At 43.6% G+C, this 8,740-nt stretch overlaps 1 pseudogene; it reads right to left on the reverse strand.

The window, feature by feature from the left end:
• LOC120375649 overlaps positions 1-8,740 on the reverse strand; it is a 276,817-nt pseudogene that overhangs the window by 1,273 nt on the left and 266,804 nt on the right.

Below are 8,740 nucleotides of genomic sequence, written 5' to 3' on the forward strand. Positions count from 1 at the left end.
CGAGATCACATCAGGTTTGGAAATTGGAAACCTACTGCAGGCAAAGAAAACAAGGGAGGTCAGTGGAATTTGTGGGATACTTGTCACAAAGAATATTCCATAGTTTTAACCCCATCTCATTTTTAGGCAGTAACATCTGTAGCCCTCAGGATTCATCTGCTTGCCTGCATCAATATCTCTTTTCTTATAAGTACAGTATTGTGATAGGTTAATTAATTCATATTAAAAATATGTTTGGCTGTAATGCAAGAAACCTACAGGCCAAAACCTGCATTTAAGCTAAAGAAAAGTTAGCATAGCTACATCCTGTGCCCTTTTACCCAGAAAAGGAACTGTTTTTCCTATACCCAAATAAAGTGCCTACGCTTAGGTCTAAGACCCTTTACCTAGATCAACAGACAATGAAGAATAGCAAAGGGATTTTTCAAAGTTGTACTCACAGACTTAACAAGTACCCCACAAGTGCGCAGATACCTGCTATCCATACGCACACACATACTAGCCTATGGAGTAGCGTATCCTAACATTTCTATGGGGAAGACTGAAATTTGGGCATAAGAGGAAGGATTTCCGGCATTTATTTCCATAAAAGAGGTAACCTACCTCTTTTTACCCGCACCTCAACCTCCTCCTCCTTCTCTACACTTCACCATCTTCAACTACGTATTCATGCTATCCATCTCGACAGCTATTAACCAGTAATAGGCCGCACTTATTTTCTTTTCAAACTTTAAGTTCAAAAGGAACTCGGCTAAGCTTGGTCTCTCTAAACTTTATTTTAATTTGTGTGTTAGATTATTTAGTTGAGCTAAAAAATAAATTCCAAAGTAGCTTTGACAGCTCTTTACATTAGTTTCCCTTGCAAGAGCTGTGAAACCAGAACCGCCAGAGGTGAGGCCAACGCCAGTTTATCAAAACAGGGTGTGAATATTAACCAAAGTTTGCAGCACATAATATTGTATCATCATATGTATCTCTTGAATAACAGTAATACAATTGTAACTCTGTAATTCTACCTGTTTTACAATTTACTTACTATTTCATTGAGTTTAATAAAAAGTCTTTATGACTATATCTGTCTCCGTGTGAGCTTCCTGTCATACCCTTGAAGGTCCCTTTATCAATTCTGTGGAACCTGATTCGAAACACGAACTTTTATCTTCTGATCAAACAAATTGGCGAGCCTAAACTCATATTAATTAATATAAATGATTAAGTATTATTAGTAATTAATTAAAATAATTACAATACACATTAAATTAAGTTGATAAATCAAATCAACATTACTAACACACCCCAAATAAGGCTACGCATCCCAAGGCCATCTTCCTTGGCTCAAAGTGGCAGGAGAGTTACTATTATAACAAATCATATTCACTACCTTAGTGCCTAAGGACCAACTAACAGTGGGTCCCCATTGTGCTAGGCAAAGTACAAACAGAGAATAGTAGATGGCCCATGCCCTGAAGAATTTACAATCTAAATCAGGGGTAGGAAACCTGCGGCAGCGAGCTGATTTTCAGTGGCACTCACACTGCCTGGGTCCTGGCCCCTGGTCCGAGGGGGGGGGCTCTGCATTTTAATTTAATTTTAAATTAAACTTCTTAGACATTTTAAAACCTTATTTATTTTACATACAACAATAGTTTAGTTCTATATTATAGACTTATAGAAAGAGACCTTCTAAAAACATTAAAATGTGTTATGGCACACGGAACCTTAAATTAGAGTGAATAAATAAAGACTCGGCACAGCACTTCTGAAAGGTTGCCGACCCCTGATCTAAATACACAAGACAGACACAGAATGGGGGAAGGGCTAGAACCCACTGTTAGAATAGACATATTCGGGCCTGCCTGTAAAGCCTATAGTTTAAGAATTTAGGGATATTTTTATCACTTTGTCTTTATACCCCTGTAACTAGCTAAGAATCAAAATCTCAGTCTGCCTGTGTCTGGGCCTTCTCTCACTGTGACAGTCTGAGGCCTTGTTCTTAGGCTAAGGCCTTTGGCTAAGTAGCAGGGCAGCCATAAGCTGGGAAGCGAAGGTCACATCCTCACATCCCAAACCAGTCACACTGAAATAAGGTGCTATTGGGCTGTTCGGAAGATGATCCTGTCCTGATAGCGCCCATCACCACCAGATAAAGAAATAGATCTTAAGATGGTTAATGAAAACTTAGTCTGACAGCATCCTGTCTGGCAAGAAATCACTTCTCAATGGTTGTGGTTCTGAAACCCTCATTTCTGTATTGTTTTATCTTTATGGCCACCACTTTTACCTTGTTAATCAGTCTGGTTCTCTAATTGTTTCTGTCTGCTGCATAATTAATTTTTCTAGGTGTAAGTTCATTAGGGCAGTGGAATATGCTTGCTTGGAAATAACCCTAATAAACATCGCATTATCTGTGCTTCAGACTTCTGGTCTTTCGCTGCTTGCTGTCTGCGTGACAAGAACCAGGGAAGTGGGAGGGTGAAGGGAAAACCCTCTAACAAATGGACATGACCTGATAACCAAGAGGTGAGCCTTTGGAAGGTTTTAATACACTTTGGAACGGACCAGGGATTCCCCTGAAGACTGAGAGGGAGCGATGGTAAACGCGCATTTAGATTCTTTTCTTGTTTTATATCTTTTCCCCATAAGGCTTAACCTCTGGCACACTGTCATGGATCCATAGGATCTCTGCAATGCCCTGGCTTTTAAACAGTCCTTGGGAGGTGCCTCTTGAGTGCACTAGACACCCAAGGGGTCCCACTCTTCCACAAGGACAGGCCACTTAGTTTCAACACCTGAGACTGAGCCACTTCCTCGGTGCCCTTCCTCCACACTCCTCTCCACTTCTTCCCATTACTCTCAGCCGGCACCACCTGCCGGCACGTTGGGAGATTCTTGTGTTCCCTCTTCACCTCTCACTACCTCGTCCTTCCCTGCTGCTTCTTAGCTCTAACCCTGCACACACCTCCCCATGTCCTGGCACCCCAGAATTATCTACTCCCCCTCTCCTCCCCTCCCATAGCTCTGTTCTCCCTTCACCCGTGGGGTCCTGAATAGCAACATTATACGCTCTCCTATCGAAAGAGGAGCTCATCTGACTGTCACACAAGCCATGCATGAGTCATACACCTATTTACTCAATTTAGAATTCTACAGGAGGTATATTTTCCTCTTAAAATGAGGAAAAGGCATGAAAGCTACATTTATTAATGTATCCAATAAGTATACATTAAATTCAATTTAAAATGTCTGATGGCACTAAAAAGGCACATGTCCAAAATGATATTAGTGGGTGGGAGATAAGGCAAAAAGGGGGCAAGGAAACTTGTCAAAACTTGTATGACAAATAAAGGTATAAAGTTATCACTACTCGGGTTCTTTAGAGACCCCACAGCTTCCTAATAACCCAGAGGACAGGACTCCTTACCCAGCGAGGTCACCGTCTCATAGTTCTCCTGCATGACACCCCTGTAGAGGGCTCTCTGAGCAGGGTCCAGCAGAGCCCATTCCTCTCTGGTGAAATACACAGCCACCTCCTCAGGTCACCGTCCCTGAAAGAGCAAGAGTCAACATTCAGTACCTGCTGCTCCACTCACAGTCCCATTATTCACAGAACAGCAGCACCAGGTAAATGGAAGCTCCGGGAGGCACATGTTAACAGAGTCCCACCTCACCTTGTCTAGAGCAGCCAGGAGGCATCAGAGGGTGGAAGAGAGAGAACCTCTGTGTCTCCCAGCTGACAGACGGAGGCAGAGGGTCTTCACGTTTATCACATACCTACTAGCCAGAGCTTAATATAGGAGATGAGGCTGTCTCTGGACCCTGCTGGTGGCTCCCTGGTAGGAATCCCAACACTCTCCAAATAAAATATATGGAAGAAAGGGGAAGTCAATAGTAAAGAATAGAAGGTCAGAATTGTAGAAAGTTAGCAGGAAGCTATCAGAAATAAATGACCAATTAATGAAAATAAGAAGGAAGTTTTTTAAAAGTATATTAAGTACAAAATTAATCCTAACAATGGAAGTGGCAAATTACTACATGGAAATGGCAGAATTATCAAAAATAATGTAGAAGAGGTAAAAGTGTTAAATAAATATTTCTCTCCTGGATTTGGAGAAAAACGGATGATGTAAGTCATATAAGGCGTTGGCAGCGACAGTCTTTCCATTCAACAATAACTCACGAGGATGTTGAACAGCAGCTATTACAGTTAGACATGTTTAAATAAGCAGGTCCAGATAACTTGTATCCATGAGTTTTGAAAGACCTGGTGGAGGAGTGTGGTGGACTGTTAATGGTGATTATAATTAGGACTTGGAACACTGGGAAATTCCAGAAGACTGGACTAAAGCTAATGCTGTGCTAATATTTTAAAAGTGTAAAAGAGATGACCCAGCTAATTACAAGAGTGTTAGTCTGATACTGGGCAAGATAATGGAGCAGCGAATATGGATTTAATTAATAAAGAATGAAAGGAGGGTAATATAATTAGTACCAATTAACAAAGGTTCAGAGACAACAGATCAACCAAACTAACTGGATATCCTTATTGGATGAGATCAAAAGTTTGGTTGCAACTAATAGTATTGATGTAATATATGCCTTACAGAAGTTTAGGTATGACTTGGTTCAGCACAACATTTTGACTAGAAAACTAGAAAGACACAAAATAAACACGGCATACATTAAATAGATTAAAAACTATGATTGTAAATGGGGAACCATGGTCAAGTGGATTTCTTTCTAGGGGGTTCCCACAAGGATTGGTTCTTGGCCCTGTGCTATTTAACATTCTTATCCATGACCTGGAAGAGAATATAAAATCATCACCGATAACGTTTGCAGTTGCCAAAGATCGGGGTTGGTGGTAACTAATGAAGTGTCAGTAGGTTCAGGCTCCAGCACTGGGAGTCTGGAGAAGTTTTCCCAGCCCTGGCTGAAAGGGCTATTTCCTGTTCCACAAAGAGGGAAGTTCCATTCACAACACTTGTGCCTTGAAATTAGGCCTGACACTACACCCCACATTCAGCCTAGTGGTATGATTATCAAATGATTAGGACATAATTATGATGCATTTTGTGCAAGATGCGTCATGTTCAGTGTCACTGGAAAAGTTATGATTTGCTGAATATGATTGTCCTATTTGTGTGCATGTTTCATATTCGTATCTGAAGTTATGGATATTGACTCTGTATCTTATTTCAAATGTGCTTACTCTGGGTAACATCCACAGCGAGCCTTTCAGGTACAACAAAGAAGCCAGACAGTGTTCATGGCTCATCAACAAAGACAATGGACCATGGAAGAGCTTAGCCTTCCTGTGAATGTTTCAGCCAGCCTATGAGTCATGGCTACTATGACTCAGCAGGACATGGTAGGGCCTGTGACCAGACCACATGACACTAAACTCCATTTTGGTACCTCTATTTTTCCACAAACTGAGTTTGGAACAAATGGTTCCTGCCATATGGAAAAGCTACATAAGGTGGGGTGTGACGTCATCTCTTGGCCTCATTCCCCACACAAGAAAATTCCTGGAAATACCTGAGGAACAAAGACTGAACTGGGGGAAAGTGTTGGTCCCAGGGTAAAGGGATTTCTAGCTTGTGTATGGAAACTTGGTGGACTGCTTCTATCATCAGTCAGGGTGAGAAATTGCTAATTCAAATTCTATCCAGATAGTATGTTAGGCTTAGTTTGAGTTTTGGTCATTTAAGTAATCTGCTTTGATCTGTTTGCTACCACTTACAGCTGGGCAATTGGCTTTTGTCTTCTATCTGTCCTTGAGTGACTTAGGTAAAACACTCAGGTAGCTCAGTTGGCTGCATGGCGCCACCTGCTGTCGTGTTGGGTGATAACAGGGCCTGGAGAAGCTGGCTGAATCTCCAGCAAAGCAGTGTGAGAAGGGCCAGCCCAGCTTGAGGGTTAGAGGGCACAGCGGTTCCCAGAAGCCCCCCAGACTGCACCCCGGGGTGACAACCCATCACACCCTAGAGTACACAAGTCTCAGCAGGTTTGTCACATCCTGTCCCCTCCCATTCCACACCCTAGATAGTTCCTGCCTCCCACCCTCCTATACATTTACTGCTCCTCTCCCTCCAAGCAGAACCCACCACCAGCTGTCTGATAATCCCCCACCTGAGCCAGCTCCATTGCAGCCATTTCCTTCCCCTGGGAGAGAGGATGATTTGGGGCGAAACGTGGATGTTATTCTGTAGCCTGCCAGGGTGAGAAGGACAATGTGAGAGTTCAGACAGGGTTTCTGTCCTTTCCACATGTCGATTCCCCCCAGGATTTTCCCCTACTAATGGACATTCTAGGTTCTGCCACACTGTGAAGCACAGAGTGACCTTAACCCAGTACAGGCTTAGCCCCCTCCCACCAGGGTGTAACCCTCCGAGACATGTTGTCACCCTCCCATCAGCAGAGTCTCTCTGTTAAACTTTTCTAGTGTGTGGGCGATACCAAGCTGGGAGGGTTGCAAGTGCTTTGGAGGATAGAATTAAAATTCAAAATCATCTGGACAAACTGGAGAAATGGTCTGAAGTAAATAGGATGAAATTCAATAAGGACAAATCCAAAGTACTCCACTTAGGAAGGAACAATCAGCTCACACATACAAGACAGGAAATGACTGCCCAGGAAGGAGCACTGCAGAAACGGATCTGGGAGTCGCAGTGGATCACAAGCTAAATATGAGTCAACAGTGTTACACTGTTGCAAAAAGCAAGTATAATTCTGAGATGTATTAGCAGGAGTGTTCTAAGCAAGACACAAGTAGTAATTCTTCCACTCTACACCGCACTGATTAGGCCTCAACTGGAGCATTGTGTCCAGTTCTGGGTGCCACATTTCAGGAAGGATGTGGACAAATTGGAGAAAGTCCAGAGAAGAGCAACAAAAATGCTTAAAGGTCTAGAGAACATGACCTATGAGGAAAACTGAAAAAATTGTGTTTGTTTAGTCTGGAGCAGATATGATCAGCTTTCCAAGTACGTAAAAGTTCGTTTCAAGGAGGAAGGAGAAACATTTGTTCTTCTTAACCTCTGAGGACAGGACAAAAAGCAATGGGCTTAAATTGTAGCAAGGCAGGTTTAGGTTGGACATAAGGAAAAACTCCCTAACTGGCCGGGCGGTTAAGCACTGGAATAAATTGCCTAGGGAGGTTGTGGAATCTCCATCGTTGGGGATTTTTAAGAGCAGGCTGGACCTGAAACACCTCAGGGATGAATTAGATCAAGGCTGGCCAACAGTGTGGCTCTTTAGAATTTACAATATCACGGCTCCTTGTATAGGCACCAGCACTCCGGGTGTTGGAGCTACAGGCACCAACTTTCCAGTGTGCTGGGTGTGCTCACTACTCAGCTACAGGTCCTGCCCTCCCAGTCCACCCCTTCCCTCAGCTATGCAGTGCCCTTTGCCTCCATTCCCCTGAGTGTCTTTTGCATGAAGCGTGAACAGCTGATCGGGAGGTGCAAGGAGGGAGGGGGAGTGTGATTAGTGTGGCTTCCCATGTGGGTGGGAGGCGCTTTGGGAGAAGGGGTGGGAGCTGATGGGGGCTGCTGATGTGGGTCCCCTGTGATTCTTTGGCAATCTACATTGGTAAATCTCTGGCTCCTTCTCAGGCTCAGGTTGAGTCACTCCTCAGTCTAGATAATACTTTGTCCTCCCCCTTGAGGGCAGGGGGACTGGACTGGTGACCTCTCGAGGTCCCTTCCAGTTCTGTGATTCCATAAACCAAAGGCCAGAGACGAGGCAGAATCAAAGAGGAGTCACTCTGGGGATTCTCCTGTCCACTGTTCCTAGGCCAGCTCTCTCAGGTTAACTGGTTATTTGGATGCTCCAGCCCTTTGCCACGAGTCTCTCCTGGCAGTGCCCCTTTCATAAAGCTGGGCCTAGATTTTAGCTTTTGGCAGAAGTGTGACCCCGGGGCGCTGAGACTGGGCCTTCTTGCCGCAGCACATCTTGTTCCTTTCTGGCTCTGCAGAGTTCAAATGAGTAGATGCTCCTCCTTGCAGACTGTGAACATAAAGTGTATTTAGTGTTTGGGCTTTATTGGTGCTTTGTGAGTTGCTGCCTGGGTTAACATCCTGACTAGATTGCATTAGGAACCTCTGTGGCTCTGTGCGTCATCAGACAGGGAGAAAGAGAGACTTTACCTGTTAAAGTGTGATTGGCAATAGAATGCATTACACCTGCCTGGCAGGGAAAGGCCCATCAACATCAGAGAGACTATTATGGGACGTTAACAAGACACAAAAAACTATTTATTTGTGCTCTTGATTTCCCATTGCTTCTAGGATTTCAGAGACCAGAGCACATGGTAGGAAGGGATATAAAACCCCATGCGAGAGGAACTGATGAATCTGTATGCTGCTTAATTCAGTAATTTCTAGAGAAGCATAAGCAAGAGATACAGCTGTGTGGGGTTAGTCCTAAGAATATGAGAGTACACTTATTATAGAAGCTTCTAACTTACCTTTGATATTTAAACCAACTCGTCACCATCTATAGGATTACCTACTTTAACTTTGTCAAACTAACTCTCTTTCCTTTTAAACAGAAAGTCATAATACAGGTTACTGACAGGACTGGCACAAGTGTTGTCTTTGTTGGAAGATCTAAAGTTCAGATTGACTAAGGAAGTGACTGGTCCTTCAGGACTGTGTAACTTGAGGCATTGCTGTGATTGTTAGGGTAGGAGCAGGGTTTCTCGGCAGGGGTCTAGGAGGCCCCTGAAGTGTGA

This window comes from Mauremys reevesii, linkage group 12 (assembly GCF_016161935.1).
Source record: "Mauremys reevesii isolate NIE-2019 linkage group 12, ASM1616193v1, whole genome shotgun sequence".
NCBI classification, from domain to species: domain Eukaryota; kingdom Metazoa; phylum Chordata; order Testudines; family Geoemydidae; genus Mauremys; species Mauremys reevesii.